Source organism: Terrapene carolina, unplaced genomic scaffold, assembly GCF_002925995.2.
Source record: "Terrapene carolina triunguis isolate 2854851 unplaced genomic scaffold, T_m_triunguis-2.0 Scaffold147, whole genome shotgun sequence".
NCBI lineage: Eukaryota > Metazoa > Chordata > Testudines > Emydidae > Terrapene > Terrapene triunguis.
Window position 1 is genome coordinate 7,605,970 of NW_020664498.1, and position 16,609 is coordinate 7,622,578.

Consider the following 16,609-nt stretch of genomic DNA (forward strand, 5'->3'; position numbering starts at 1 on the left):
TCAGGAAGTGCAGGGTGCTCTCCCTTGGGCTTCAGGACAACTCCAGTGTCAGGAGCAGGAGAGGGCAATAGCCCCAACTCCTGTTCACTCCTTCCTTTGCCATCTGGAGGGCTCGGGTCCCAGAGGATGTGGAACTCAGTGAGCTGGGTGAAAGGTTTTTTGGACAAATAGTTTATTTGATTAAAAATGACTGAATTTATTGGTGAATTCATGTGGAGTTTACCCAATAGTATAGATTGAACCACAAAGGTCAAAACGTTTCCTTTGGTTTCAGCCTGGAAAATGGTAAGTTTAGATTTTCACGCGCATTGACAATGTACAGGAAAGGAGGACTAGACTTACCACATGGCCAGGGGATGAGGGGCTGCTGCCTCCCTTAGGAGCTTTAGCCGATTGGTTTGGGGCACACCTGGGACGTGGGAGTCCCAAGTTCAGTTCTCCCCAGCTGCTTGATGTGGGAAGGGATTAGAGTTTGAGTCTCCAACATTGCAGGAGAATGCCCTAGCCAGTGGGTTATGGAATGTTCTACTATAGTGCTTCCTCACTCTCTTCTCTTGGAGTTATTCCACTTCTTATAACCCTTGTCTTTGGAAATAGCACATTAATCTGCCCCCCGGTCAGGAAGGAACCATTCCCTCACCCAGGGGCTGGTAAAACACAGATTTTAATGAACAACCAATTCAAGGCTTGCCTACACTCATCCTCATGGCCCATCCCCTCTCCTCCCAAAGTGCTCTGTCTCTGGCTTCTCCCTACTTGGTATAACAAAGGTTTTGGTTAGACCAACTGCTGACTATTCTGTGGTGTTCACAGTAAACCGCCCATAAAATAAAAACACATGATGCTGTAACAGAAACAACTTGTTGTACTTAACATGAGTTATTAATTCTTTATTGCACATGTGTACAAAGGTTCAGACTAGAAACATCAGTGGAGGGGTGTTCGCCAGGGTGATGGCTTTGGCATGTAAGCGTCAAGCTGCACAGAAACCCTCTGTTTTTCTTCACTGGCACATGCACATGGTAATCTTTCCAGACTGCACATCTAGGGATGTGAATTAGTGAATGTGTTCTTAAATGCCATTCACAATTAGGGTCCCCCAAAGATTTACCGACGCACTATCTTGGGTAAAACTCGACTCACTTCTGCCTCCTAATACCTCTCCCCTCCCAGGAAGCAGTCACATGTCTATCTCAAAATACTTTGATTACATTCCTCCCAAAATAAAATTGCCACCTGTGACTCTCAAATTGTAGCAACCTCCAGTCATTTAGTCCAAAACTCCTTTTGTCTTAGGTGCGGGGCTTATGATTAACTTCTCCTTTATGTCAATTGAAGGGTGAATTCACACCCATCAATCTCAACAAGGTCTGGGATTCATCCAGTCACCAGTACCTCTTTGCTTAACATTAAAAGGCAGCAGAAGGAAACTGGTTTTTTTTGGGGTGAGTAGGACTGTAACTTGGGAACCCCTTGCTCAAATGACCTCACATTTGGATCACTATCACAACCTCCCAGCCCCAGGAAGCACACCACATTTCAAAGGAGTCTCGTTAAGTATGTCGATTTGAGTACTTAAATGTTGATCTATAAACGGAAGTTGCAATGCATCCTTAACTGTAGTGGTGCAGCTGTGCCACTATAATGAAGCTCCCAGCAGGGGAGGGAGACAATTGGCATTCAGATAATCAGGTGATGCGGCTGTATACAAATCTGAATAGAATAGAATCTATTCTAGGGTGCCTGGAAGAGGGCTGGGCTAGGAGAAAGAGTGTATTGGGGAAAGTGTTTTTTGAGTGGCCTGAAGTGGTGTTGGCCTCAGGCCATATTTAGGCTAAATTCACCTGTGGTCAGGAAGGGACACAGGCAGCATGGCTAAAGGATGGGGGCAGTAGCAGCTATGACTAGGGGCAGGCTCAGATCAAAGACAAGTTTGGAAGAGGGGGAGCCAGGTTCTGCTCTCATTTCCATTGGCACAAGTCCAATGGCTGTAGTGCAGTCAGTGGAGTTACTCTTGGTTTACACCTGTTTAACTGAGATCAGCAGATCACCTGCGAAGCATTAGGTGAGTGCTAAGTAGATATGAGACAAGGCAACAAAGTTCTGGTCTGAGAAAGATCGGAACTCCTCTTAATCTTGGGGTTGTTTGTATCTGGAGTTTGTTTGGGCCCAACTCTTATGCTAAGTATTACTTGTGTATCTTCATGGGTGGAGCATGAACCCCCATTTGGGGAGACTAGCCCCCCACCCCATCCCACTGCTTCTGCCACCCAGGGCCTTGCTCCTTCCGCCACCCCGAGCCCCGGCCCGGCGGCCTAACCTAGCCTTGCAGTTCCAAGGAGGAAATGACTATACCTGTGTGTCCAAGAGGATAAAATGCTAATGAGTTTGGAGCCATGACTATGAAGGACTTGAACTCACCATCATCAGATATGGGATCACAGAAAGCAGCTCTTCAGGGGCAACTGATTTCAAGAAAACAATTTGTGGGGCAGGGAGCAGTTTTTGTGGAGAAACTCTGTAATTTCTGCCTGTGGAAGGAGGCTGGAAGCACTGACGTTCCTGTGTGAGGAAACAAGGAGGAATCACTGGCATTCAGACGTAGGGAAGGCGCCTGTGACTGGGATGGGAAAATTGTGGTGATAAAGGCTTTGCCAACTTCCCAGCCTAGTTTGAATTTTAATTTTCTGTCATTTGAAACCAAGTTTTCTTTTGCCAGGATGATTCATTTAAAAAACAAACGTGTTTGTAGGGAAAATTTTTCCTTTAGAAGGATGAATGGCCTGCTGCAGTCTTGGCTGGCCCAGTGAGGTCAGGGAGGGGGAAGAGATGGTCAGTTCATACTGGCGCTATATTCAGTCTTCATATTTATTTTATTTAGAGGAAGGCCGAGTTTAGGAATTGTGCTTCTGTGAGAGGATCTCTCTGGCATTTCTAACTTAGACAATGGTTTGCTAGAAAGGAGCTTGCTTACTGAGCAAGTGTCCAAACTAGGAATGGTTCTAGAGAAGGTAGATTGGGGCTTCTCTTCTACCTTCTTCCCTTCCCTTCCCCAGCACAAGAATTAGAGCACATGTAATGATCTTAAAATGTGTCAAATTCAGAATCGATAAAAGGAAATACTTTCTCATGGAACACAGAATTAGAGTGTTGAAGTCACTGAGGTCAAGAACTGAGGCCAGGTTCACGAAGGGATCAGACATTTATATGGGTAACAGAACCATCCAGAGTTATAACTGCTATTAGTAACAACACTTTTGGAAGGGTTTTTGGATATTAAACCTTCTGCTTTGGGGCTTAAACCAATCTGTAACTACTAGATCTCATCCTGATCCTGCTGTGGGAGGCAGATTATCCCCCAATGTGCTACTACAGGGTTCTTACACCTTCTTCTGCAGCGCCTGGCTCTGGGCACCATCAGACAGGATAGGGGACTAGATGTACTGGGGGCCTGACCCCATCTGGCAATGCCTATATTCCTGTATTCCTATCATGCAGCTCTCCTGGTCTTCTCAGCCAGGAGTGCATAGACTGCAGGAGCTGCAGAGTCCGAAGGAATATAATTGTGGGTAAGGTGCATTGCTGTGTCACAATGTCCAGGACATCTGAATTACAGCTGTCCGTCTGGTACCTGTTATTGGCACAAGCTGGGACTCCATCCTCCAGGGTGGCAAATCCTCCCCCACACCAGCAGTAAACTCATTGCTAAATAAACTTAGAAAGATGTTCTATGATGGGGGTTTAAAACCCAGTTGAAAACAATTCACCTTTTTCTGTACCTGTGCACTCAGTGGCTCTGAGAGTTATGCCATGGCAATCGATGCAAGGGAGCTGGTGTCTAACACAAATTCCCTTTCCATTTTGTAATATTATGCCTTATTATGCTTCAGGGCCTTACAGAATTCCTCAGTCTGTGGCAGTGAAGATCAGCTGTGGGATCCTTTAACTGCACCTTTCACTGATGTCTCATATATGGGAAAGCTCTTGCATGACTCGTTTTTAAGCTGCTTTTTCTGGGCCTGCCCCTAGATGCAGGACTCCTCTTGCCTTCAGCAGGGGCTCCTTATGAGAGGGTCTATAGGGTCAGATGCCATGATTAAACTATCTATTTATGTGAAATATAAAGAGACTACACAAAAATGGCCCTAATTATAGCATATTATTGGAGGAGGTTTGGGCAGACATGCAATTACACATGCCATGGAGCCAGGCTACACTGAAGATTGTACAAGAGCGATTCATTACGGCCTTAATTATTTCTCAGTTATAAAATCTGAATAAACAGCCCTGTCCCTGTGTGACTGATACAGTCACTTGACTCATATTGTACATGGTCTGTGCACTACTGTCCTGATGCAAGAGCCGTCATTACCTAGGAAACAGGCAGGCTGAAATCAAGAAGCCAGCTGAAAATCAACCCGCCTTCATTGATTTTGCAACTGGTAATAAAACTCTCTTCCTTTCTGGACAATTATGGATGTTTTTACTGCTTGAAAAGCAGCTCTCAGTTTATACTGTCAGCAAGATTTACTGTAGTAGTTTGACTTCACAGACTTAATATTTACTTACAGCTTTATGTTGGGCAGTCTGCCGGGAGTATTTCTTTCAGTATCTTTCTCTGCCAAAGATCGCCTCAGTGATTTCTTCCACCTTTTTCACTGAGGTAACTGCCCAGGTCACTCCCATGAGAAATGCTAAATCTCCCCTTCAGATGGCTCTTCTAGATGTCACACAGCAAAATCAGTCATTGCTGGAGTGGACGACGGGGGATGGATCACTCAATAAATTGCTCACTGTAAGATCCTGCAATATTCAACACAGCCATTCTTCCCTTCAGTACACCTCCACGCAAGAGGCAGCCTTGTGGTTTGGATGGGGAGTCTGGCTGGTAGCATTTAATTTGAAAAATGTAGTTCTGATCACTTACTTCTTCAGACGTATCTCCGATGTAACCAGGGGCGGCAGGTTTGTATAATTTTTGGTGGTGCCCAGAACGGGTCCAAGTCCCAACCCACACATGAGGGGGGTTTGGGTTGTGGGAGGGGCTCAGAGCTAGGGCAGAGGGTTGAGGTGCGGGGGTGAGGGCTGTGGGGTGGGGCTGGGGATGAGGGATTCACAGTGCAAAAGGGGACTCAGGGCTGGGGCAGAGGGTTGGGGTGCTGGGGGGTCAGGGCTCTGGCTGGGGATGTGAGCTCTGGGGTGGGCTGGGGCTGGGGATGAGGAGTTGGGGTGCAGGCAGGCTGCCCCCGGCTGGGGCCAGAAAGGAAGACTCCCCCCAGCCCTCTCCCCACCGGCAGCAGCAAGCTCCAGGGGAGGGGGCCCCCTGTTCCCCACAGCAGCACACTTACCTTGCACCACTGTCACTGCATGTGCTCCTAGGGACCCTCTGAGGTCCAGGAAGCCCCCTTGCCTCCCCTGTGGTGGGTGCGGGGGGAGCAGGTTACCATCACATGTGTGCCTCCTCCCCTGCTGCTGCCCCTCACTGTAGCCTCACTGGGAGTGGGGAATGGGGCTGCCCCTTGCCCAGCGTGGGGCAGGAGCGGTGACAGCAGGTGTGGGGCCCCCTGTGCTGGTGGAGGGTCCCGCCGGAAAAGGGAAGGCAGAAGGGCAGAGTCAGGGTCAGCCTGTCCTGGCACTAGTGGTTGGGGGGCGCTAGGACCCTATGGCGGCAGTTGATGCTGGGAGCCAGCGGAGTGCCATGTGAAAGTGCAGGGGACAGCTGCCTGCTGCCCAGGGTCCAGGCAGGGACACTGGGGCGGCAGGCAGGGCCGGGTCTCTCGCCCAGGCGAGAGACCCGGCCCTGAATATTGGTGGAGCCGGGCCCCTGGGCCCTGAATACTGCCGGAGCATGAGCACCATGGGCCCATATAACTCACTGCCCCTGGATGCAACCTCCATAACGAAGGTGACCTTTGCAGGAGAAAACCATGGGACTTTTGTAGACTCCATTAGTCAAATATTTTTGTTTGATAGGATTTTGTCTCGTTATCAAAAAACACCAAAATAACATAAGTTAAACTGGCTTCTAAAATGGAATTCAAATATATAATGAATTTTAGCAATTAATATGTTTAACACATCAGTTTTGGTCACCTTGGCACAGAAAGGATGTAGAGAAATATTCTTCAGAAAAATCATCCACAGACAGGTGACAAAAATGACTTGGGGCATGGGAAAACTCTCATCTGAAGAGGGACAGAAGAGCTTGCGACTGCTTACCTTCAAAAGAAAAATGAACAAGAGGGGAGATGATGAAGATTGAGACAATGGCTGCCCTACAGAGGGGCATCAGGAGCTTCTAGTCACCCTGTCTCATTGCACAAGGACATTCAGTGACACTGAAAGATGTTGAGTCTGTTATCAGTTTAAAATTTGCCAATTTCCTATGAGTTTCTACTCTGTGGAGACAGCAATAGCCCTGCTATGTTTTCTTTCCGGGGATGTGACTCTACCCAAATCAACTGGGATAAATGTCTGTTTGAAGCAGCCAAGTGTCTTTCTGATGCAGTGTCATTATTGTGGTGAAACTATGTGATGTACCTTGTTTTACAAATGTGGTGCTGTGTGCCCAAAATCTCTGCGCAGGTGAAGCTGTAGTTCCAGGCACAGATCAGAGAGCATGTGTCACCTTCCCAGGACATCAGAGTTCCCCAAAGCACCAAGGTTAGGGTCCCAGCATGTTCAGAATTGAGGCTGTACTGCCACAGCAAACCACACAGTCAAGTTCATTTAACCAGAACAACCTTAACTTTGCTCCAGCAGAGCAGTGACAAGTTAGCGTTCTTGGAGTGACGGGAAAGGTACTGCATAATGTTATTGTCAGGTTGAGCTGGAGGAAGGCTGTGTTCAGCTGGATGCCTTTACAGGAGGGAAGTCAGGAGAGTGACCAAGAAATTGTTGAAGTGACTTATATGCCAACTGTTGATGAATGCCTAGCCAAGAAGGTTATTGTCCCTTATTTTCTCCTGGTCCCTGATTCAGCAAGGCGCTATCACGTGCAGGCCCTCTCAGAGGTCCAGAGAGGCCGGGCCACTTCCAGCTTTTGAGACCCCTAGCCATAATAAACATTAAAAATGACGACACATGAAAACAAAATAAGGCACCAAAAAAAGAGTGAGACATAATTTGAATATTGTTTTATTTAACAAATGCTTTTCTAGCTTTTTTCTGTGCAAATGGGATGCACATAAAAACAAGTTGTGAAACTTATCAAATGCCAAAAAATTAACAAGTGTCTAAATTTGAGGCCCCCTTTGAGCTTGATGCCCAGGCCAAATGGCCCTGCTGGCCCCACCTCTGATTGGCTCTGATCACGTGCCTGACTAAGCATAGGAGAGACCCATTGCAGAATCTGGCTCCTGGTGAAAACCAGAATATTCAAATGTAATGAGAGATTTGGCTTTTTCTGTCTCCTGGGGTAGAGTTAAGGCTGTACTAGTTATGTGAATGACTGTGGCACTGTGAAAGTGCTACCTTAACCCTGCATCTGCTGGGATGCTAATATTAGGGGTTTTTAGTGCTAATGTTCTGGGAAAGTGGCAGGCACTCACCCAGCTCATATGCCTAGAACTGCAACTTCATCAGCACAAAGGTGTTTTTATTCTTGAGAAGGTCATTGGTGTGCAGGGAGAGGAGTGTGGCTGGGAGAAGGAATGGGTCTGCAATGGGGCTCAGGGAGTGACGTCTCTCTCCTCCAACACAAGCTACACTAGGCTTTGCAGAACCAGAGAGCTCCCCACCCTGGCCCTGTCTAGGCTGAGCCATAGGGCCTGCCTGGCTGTCTCCTCCCTGTCGCCAGATCTGGCAATGCTTTTGCACAGATGGGATGGGATTTTGGCTGGGGCTGGCGTCAGTCTGGCCATGGCACAAGAAACTTCATCCATCTAGCATATTTCAGCCACCTGATTGGGTGTCTGCCCCACAGGCCTGCCTCCTGGAGCAGAATAGCCAATCACAGCTGCTGCAGGTGGGGATCTCTTCCCCTGCCCCTCCTCTCAGCAACCCAAAGCTGTTCTCACAGGAGGGGCTGTGCTGTTGGGACAGGCAGATGTGGGACAGGCAGATGTGGGGCAACAGCTCTTGCTGCAGGAGTCAGGCAGTCTTGTACTTGGGTGGCTAGCCAATGCTGCTCTCCATGCCAGTGTCCACACTGCTATTTTTAGCAGGGTGGCTCAAGCAGCACAGTGTGAATCTGTCGGCTTGGGTCCAAACTGCGGTGTAGACATACCCTAAGAGCCAGGTTCTCCAAGGTTAGGTGCCCAAGGCCCACTAATGTCACTTGGAGTTGGGCATTGTAGGACCGTGGCCACTTACTGCCCTCCAAGAGCCCCTTTGCATCTAGGGTTGCCTCAGTGGCTGTCCTGCCTCTATTTATTCTTCATCCAGGCCCCTCTAAGAAGTCAGTCTCCAGTGCCCAGCTGAGCTCAAATCCTTTAATTCACTCTTCACTAGTTTGCCTCAGGCTGGCAATAGTTGGTCAAAAATGCAGAACTCAAAAGTCCAAAACGAACAAAGATTTTCAGCCCCTCTTCCCAGCTTTAACTCATAGTCTCAGGCTTTATCTGGCCAGGGCTCTGCAGGAACCAGCCTTTCTCCTTTCATTAGCCTCAGCTCCATGCAGTCTCCTGTTCCCAAGCCTCTTCTGCCTCTGGCGGTCTCTGCTGCTTTTCTCTCTCAACCACACCCGTCCCTGCAGCTTCCTGCTGCCCTTTAGATGGGAATCCCCTGATTCTGCTCATGTTGGGCTCATCTTGTAATCAAGGCTGGCTTAGCCCCAGGCTCTCCAGCCCATGGACAAGCTGTCCTACTACAGGCCCCTAACTAATTTTGGTACCTTGGACAATCCCACTTGGTGCCTAACTGCACTGTTAAGCACCTAGGGCTAGGTTTTCACAAGTATTTAAGACTTAAGTGATTGTGAGTTTCCCACCTTTTAATGTCATGGAATGCTCCCTTTTTCTTGTTATGAAGCAGGGGAACAGAGGCTCCCCATCTGCCCTCCCTAGACCATTCACCATTTTATAGAGCTGTATCATGTGGCCTCTTCTCCACCCCCTTTCTAAGGTAACAATCCCCCTCTCTTCAATTTCATGCCTTAATCTCTTGTCATGCCTTAAACTGGCAGAACTTGGAGCATTGTGGAGGCGACAGACTCGGTCTCTGGTGAGGGTTTTTAAGGCATTTACTGGGGACCATGTGAGGGTGAAAGTGCAGGAGGGAAAGCAGAGTGAAGGATGCAGTGAGACCCCCTGCCCAGGACCCTTCTCAGATTCATGCTTTAACACAGAGGTTCCACTCACCAGGGTGGCCCAAATATTGTGACATCCCCTCCCCCCCACCCTGGGCCCAGTACTTTAAAATGTATTTAAAAACAAAGGGCAAAAAGGAGAAAATCACCCCAGGAAAGTGAAAGGCGAGCCAGGCCCCTGTGGCAGAGGAGAGTCCCCCTTCCATAGGGAGCTTCTCCACAAGGGTCCTAGCCCTTTTGCCTGAGTTCGCTATTGCACAGGAGCAATGCCAGTTGTTTGATCAAAGTATGTGTGGCACCGTCAACCAAAACCCTGGGTCCAAACATCCCAAGATGGTGGAGATGTTTGAATCCAGACAGATTTTGTAGCTCAGTCTCCTGTCTAGTTTCTGGAGGGGGAAAAAAAAAAAAAAGGTGGGACATTCCAGTGGTGGGACTGCACAGGTGGAAATCAGGACTTCTCCATTGTATTCCCAGCACTGCCATTGTCCGACCCTTAGGGAAATGGAGGCACAGAGCCCCCTTCCCCATGTGTAAAATGGGCTCACGCTTACAGAGCTCACAGGGTGCTGGGACGACGAGGGTATGTAAAGCACAGTGATGTCCTCAGCTGAGAGCCTCCCAGTGTCATGAAAACTTTTCATTTTTAGGTCACTGGGAGCAGGTGGGGGGGGGGGTGACAGGGAGATCAGTGGAACTCATGACAGCAGAGCATCCTTTCTTGACTCCACAGGCTGAAAGGACTCTTTTTCCTCTAGAAACATTTAGATCTTTGCTTGACGGTCTCCAGGCAACCAGGGTTCTGAGCAGTATTCTAGATAGGAAACCTGTCATGAGGAGTTCAAGCAAGCTTGAGCCAGACACTGGCTCTGATGGCCTGATATACTCAAACCACCTTAGCTGGCATGCTCTTCCTGATGAGACAGCAAGGATCAGACTCACCCTCAGCACTTTATATGGCTTAGCTGGTTGCAGCCAAAATTCTCCACCTGCTTTGCTGAAACAGAAGCCAGTGTGGGAGAGTGGATGGGAAGGAATGGGTTGTGTTTCTAGGAGTTTTCTGAGAGCCCAAAGCAATGCTAAAGGAGCATGGAAAAGCAAGACGCTGAAAGACGTTCTTCGGGCAGGGACATGTTTTCACTAGGGCCTGGATTTTATGGGACAAAGCTGAGCTATCTGGGAAATGGCGTTGTAAGGTATTGATCAGCTGTTTTTTTCTCTTGATGAAGCTTTCATTCCATGTCCCATCCTTGGCTGCTGAGTGGGGGTGGTGAATATTCTGTTCACAAAATGGGGAGCTGCTGGCCAAGCAATTGAGAGCTCCACTTCCAAATGGAATTTAGAGTCAATAAGTGGACTCTTCCTGGTTCTGATTCTCTCTTTCTTAGGGCACAGGAGTGCTGAAGTCCCCTACTAGTCCATCTCTGCTGTATAGCACTGGTGGCTGGTTCCTTGCCCATCTGGCTATCTCAGATGGGTACTGGTTAACAGAGAGAGCATTATATCCTTTGGGAGGAGCTGCACCTGGATCCAGTTTCCAATATCAGGGGTCCCCTCGACAATGGAAGCTTGTCCTCTCTGCATGTGAAGAGAAGGATGAAACACAGAATATTCTGTATTTGTTGGCTCTCCAGCATGCTTTTTATTTAGAGGTCTTAGCTGAAGGCAAAGAGTTCACATTTGAAGTTTGGAGAGACTCACCAAGCTGCAGAACTGCTCTGCTTTGCATTAGGGAGACTGGTTGCCTCTTTCTTGGAATGGCATTCTTGTTTCCTGAATTTACTTAGTTTTTGTCATGGTCTTCAAGGCTCCTTTTTTTTTTTTTTTTTTTTTTTTGTTTTTTTTATTTTTTTTTTTGGATTCTTTTTTTTTTTTTTTGGTGTGGCAGGTTGCTTCAATTAGCCTGATAGAACACATGTGACATCAATCAAGGCTGGCATCTCCCATCAGTGAGTGCTCCCACTGATTGGCTTGCTATGCTAATTAAAAAATGCAGGAGGAAAGAGTAGAGTCCCCCTGATTGCCTTTTATGTTCTTGTCCACCCAGTTTTTTCTCTTTGTGTAGAAGCATTTAATACTCTGGAGGCCTGCAGTTGACCGTTGGCAAGAGGCTTGACTTTTCAGCTCTGTCACAATCAGTTTGGGAGGTAAGGTTTGCTGTGCTGGTGGCTGACTCTGTTTTTTAAGGAAAGACACAAATTCTTTATACAGCAATGTTACAAATAACTTTCCTGCCCTGCTTGTAAAATATGAATGTAGCTGTTCCTTGCCATAGATGTTACCCTTTAACAAGCATTAGACAGATACATATGACAGACAAAAAATATGGCTTTCCTTGGCATGTTTCCTTAAAGCAATGAACACAGTGGTTTTCAGCATGCTGCATATTGCATGTATTCATTAAGCCTACAGCTGCACTGGTTTCCAAACCTGGGTCTCAGGTATAAATTGATATTAAGGCAACATACAATCAGTGGCCTGCTTGCACAAGTACTGAGCCCCCAGCTGCTGCCACTGACGTGAGACACCCAAGTTTGAAAATGTTGGCTAACTTTTCACCTAGATTTGGAGAATCCTACATGATGAGCAAACTAGCGCTTAGCTTTGAACTTAGCTGACCTGAAAACCAGTCTTCTGTAGCTTGTGCTTCCTTTCAAAGAGTGGGTCCTTTAATTTTGAGACCACATTACAGACACAAAGAGACATAGCAAAGTTAGCTGCGATGCAGCGTCGGATTGAGGAGGAAAGCAAAGGAGAAAGCGGGGAACTGGAGAACCAAGAGGCAATGGTGTCAGTGGGGAGTGGAGGGATTCACTAGCTGTAGCAACCATGGAAGAAGCTGCTGATGACAGGAGCTGGGAGACGTGCCAAAGAATCAGCAAGAAGTGGCTGATAGTAGCATGAGCCTGCGTCCTGGAGATGCTGCTGCTTTTGCTGTTTCCCAGATCAGCTGAGGCCCAAGTTCCAAGGACAACTTTCCTGCAGAGCAGCTGGGTGTACTCCATAGGGGGCTTGTGGAACATATCCCTCTGGTGGTTTGCCAGAGCTCTGGGCTCCCTTAAGCATTTGTTTGACTGCAAAAGGTGTCAGATTCCCAGATACCAAAACAGTGGTTGCAGTACACTTATACAGAACTTTGTTCAACAAATATAAAATATATTCCCAGATAAGTCACCTCAAGCTGGAGTTAAGATGGAGAGCACTTGTCAGTATTATAGGGTTAAAAACATTTGGGGGCTGGTGAAATTATCCCCCGAACAAATGTTATAAACCCAAGAAATTCAGGGTAAGAAATCAAGACATGGTAAGGTATGGAAGCATACAGTTAATGCACCCAAACAGCCTTAACTCTGCCCTGTAGTGACATCAGGAAATGACCATATGGTTATGATTAGTGTATAACAGGGGTCGGCAACCTTTCAGAAGTGGTGTGCCGAGTCTTCATTTATTCACTCTGATTTAAGGTTTTGTGTGCCAGTCATACATTTTAATGTTTTTAGAAGGTCTCTTTCTATAAGTCTATAATATATAACTAAACTATTGTTGTAAGTAAAGTAAATAAGGTTTTTAAAATGTTTAAGAAGCTTCATTTAAAATTAAATTAAAATGCAGAGCCCCCCGGACCGATGGCCAGGACCAGGGCAGCGTGAGTGCCACTGAAAATCCGCTCGCGTGCCGCCTTCGGCATGTGTGCCATAGATTGCCTACCCCTGGTGTATAACATTGTTTGTAGAGGTAACTGATCTTTTTTTAAAGACACATTGCTCCTAGTGTCACCACAGGGCAGATTTGGACATCCAGGGGAAGCAACCAACAGCCACCTCCAAAGCTGCAGCACCCAGCAATGTATTCAAGAGATGTGCAAACTGCTGCTCTGTCTCCCGAGTGAGAGGGTTTCAGATGCCATATAATGGTTTATTTTAAAAAGTATATCCTGTATGCAGCAGCTATGCACCTAAGAATTATTCTAGTCATAGAAATGCAGGGAATGACAAAAACTGTACCATGTGTGATGCTATTCCCTTAGGAAACTATCATATGTACCAATACATAGATCTAACTGCCAATACACCCAGCTAAGCAGAACATATAGGACTGTGTGCAGAAGCATAACCTACTGACTGACAATTACTAGAGACAACCTGGGTGAGGTAATCTCTTCCTGTGAGACATGCTTTTGAGCTTAGACAGAACTCTGGGGTCTGACTTGTGTGGATTTGTGCAGGTGTCGAATGAGGGGATGAGGGGTGTATGTGTTAATTTGTGTCTGGGTGTGGGCTGTGCTGGGAAACTTATGGTGCTATGAGAGGGTGGCAGTTGGGCCAGGTAATCCACCATCTGTGCAACCTTCCTCGTACAACCTTTGCATGCAAATTAGCTGTAGGGTAGAGGTGGTGATTGGTTGAGTTACCTCTGATAGCACGATGAACTAGGACTTTGGCAAGGCATAGAGACAGGCCTCACTGAAGCTGTAGGCTGCATTGGTCTAACTTGTAAAGTCAAAATGACTGAGAACTTAAAAATTGTATGGGGTCGCGGAATATACACACCCCGTCACCCCTTTGGCGCAGGGTAGGGTTGTGATACCGCCGCCGTCACGGTCTCCTGACAGTCCTTAGGCTGCAAGCGGCACGGCCCAGAGGCTGGAGACGGTATAGCGGTTCTTGGGATCAGGGCAGTGTAGCCAATGGCCAGAATCAATTCCAGCAGCCCTTGTGTTCAGGGCAGCACGGCCTAGTGGCCAGAGTCAATTTCAGCGGCCCTTGTGTTCAGGGCAGCACGGCCTAGCAGCTAGAGTCAACTACAGCAGCCCTTGCATTCAGGCAGTGTGGCCTAGTGGCCAGAGTCAATATTGTGGCCCTATGCATGGGGCTGTGAGACCCAAGGGCCAGTGTTAATATAACAGCCTTTGGGTACAGGGCAGAGCGACCCAATGGCTAGTATCAATATAGTAGCCCATAGGCATAGGGCAGTGTGGGCCAATGGCCAGTACTCAGGAAGGAGAAAGGGGCTGCCACCAGCGGGATGGCAGCCCAGGTAGGGAGGTCAGGGCCCACCCGACTCCACTGGGCCTCAACCCAGAGCCATAATGGTGGTGGAGTGGTCCGCTACTGGGTCAGCAGGGACTCCTACCGAAACACACTGACCTCACTCAGGTGGGAGCTACCACTCACGCACCCACCCTGGGTCACTTCCTACCACACTTCCAGACACTGTAGTAGTCCATTGAGCATTGGGGTTTCCGGGCTCCTCAGCACGGGTGATTCCCTGTGGCTCCATCGCTGCAGCCCTCCAGTCTGGCTCTCAGGGTCTCCAGCTCCTGCAGGCAAAGGCTGTGATGGCTCGTCAGCTGGAGCCTCTCCCTAAGGTCCTTCCCCTCCGGTGGTCCACCCAGAATGAGTTGGGCTGCTCCTTTTTGTACTGAGGCAGTAGTTGGATCATGGAGCATGCCCAGCACGGTCTGAGGGGCAGGACTTCTGCTGCCCAAAGTGTGGGGTTAACCCTCTCTTGTCCAGTGCGGGGTATACACACCCCGTCACAGGGGGTTACAGACCACGAAGCCCAGTGATGATTGAACCTGGGGATATTCTGAACAAAAAGAGCTCTCGGCCATGCTTGTAGCTGCTTCCATTACTTTACGCTGACTCACCGGACATTCTAGGCTTCAGAGTGACATTCCTGGAATTGTATCCTATAGATAATAACGGGGATGAGGGAGCAGGGACAATGGGTATGAGGGGAAGCTGGGGATGTGGTTATAAGGGCTCTCCCTATTTGGTGCAATGGAGGAGTAGGGGACCGTGGATCCAAAATTGCTAATAATTCCTTTTGCAGTTGCACCATCCTCAAAACTGTGCAGGCCCTTGCATTAAGTGATCCCTTACAGGACATGGGGCTTGTCTCTGAGACTTTTAGAAATGACTTTTCCTCCATTCCATACACACGATTAAACAGTCAGTTTCTAGCAGCATGTGCACAAAGGACCAGTATAGGCAGGAGGGTAAACTTGGTGGGATTAAAGAAACAGTTTCAGCTCACCCCAGGGCCAAGCCTAGCCTGAAACCAATCAGTGGAGATTTGGGAAATTCAGCTTGTTCTCTGGAGCTTAATTTCTGTTCACTTAATTTCCAAGTCTCAGCTCTTTGTGGTTCCAGATAAGACTGAATGTGGATGACTCTGAAATTTGGGGAGGAAGGTTGCTCCAATGAGTCTTCTGGTCTGACCTCAACTGGGAGGTATCAGGAATTCCTGGCGAAAGTTCTCATTAGATTTCCATCCTGTATCCAGGCCCAGATGGCTCAAAGGTCTGGGTAGTTCTGCATGAGTACCTCTCTTCTCCCTTCCCTGGTCAATCCCAGAGCATCTGCATTTGTCTTACTGGAATGTTGCCTCCTGGACACATGTTGTGGGAAATGGAGTTACTGTTGGCCCTTGTCCCAAAATTCAGCCACAAGTGGCAAAAATCTGCCCCCTCAGCTATGGAGAGAGGCATGATGGAAATTCTGGTGCCCTGTAGGTGATGGTGCTGTCACTTATTGCTGGAGGAATCCTGGTGGTTGGTTTGCCATGGATTTCTTTTTGGAGGCTGTGTCCTTCACCACTAAAGTCCATTTCAGTGCCTGACACCGTCATTCCTACGTGCAGAGCTGCAGTCTAGTGTTTGTGCTAGGCAAGGAAAGGAGGACAAGATGTCGCAAGGCCTGTGAGTGCAGGCACAGGTGAGGACTGTACGCTCCCTAGGGCAGAGATTGTCTCTGCTTTATATTTGTACAGCACTTAGCACAATGGGGCACTGGCCTCTCAGCACTACTGTCCAACCAGCAATAGGGTAGAACGGCATGTGACCATGCAGATAGAGGCTGTATCATAATGTACGACACACACTGAGTTAGAGTTGGAAGGACATTTTCTAATCTTCAAGCTGGGGATTTTCAGAAGTGCTCCTTCTTATCCTACTTTCACTGAAGCCAGAAGTAAAGCTCCCACCTTAATTTCAGTGAGAACAAAGTTCAGCCAGTACTGAGCACTTTGAAATCTCCTTAATGCTTCATTTTGCAACCCTAACTTTCAAATGTGGCTTTCAGAGATGGAAATAAATGATAAATACACAACGGCTCAGCGAAGGAGAGTGGTCTAGGGTCAGAGCAAGTGGTCATGACTACTGGGTTCTGTTTCTGGCTCAGTCACTAGTGACTTTGGATATTTAACATCTCATTTTGCAGAGCTCCTACCTGAAAAATAAGTACAATTACTACTGTGCCTGCTTGCGGGAACATTGTGAGGTTCATGTCATGTTACTGATGTGATTTTTTTTTTTTTTTTTAATAAGCTGGGCTTTTTGTTTTGTTTGTTTTTTGGTGG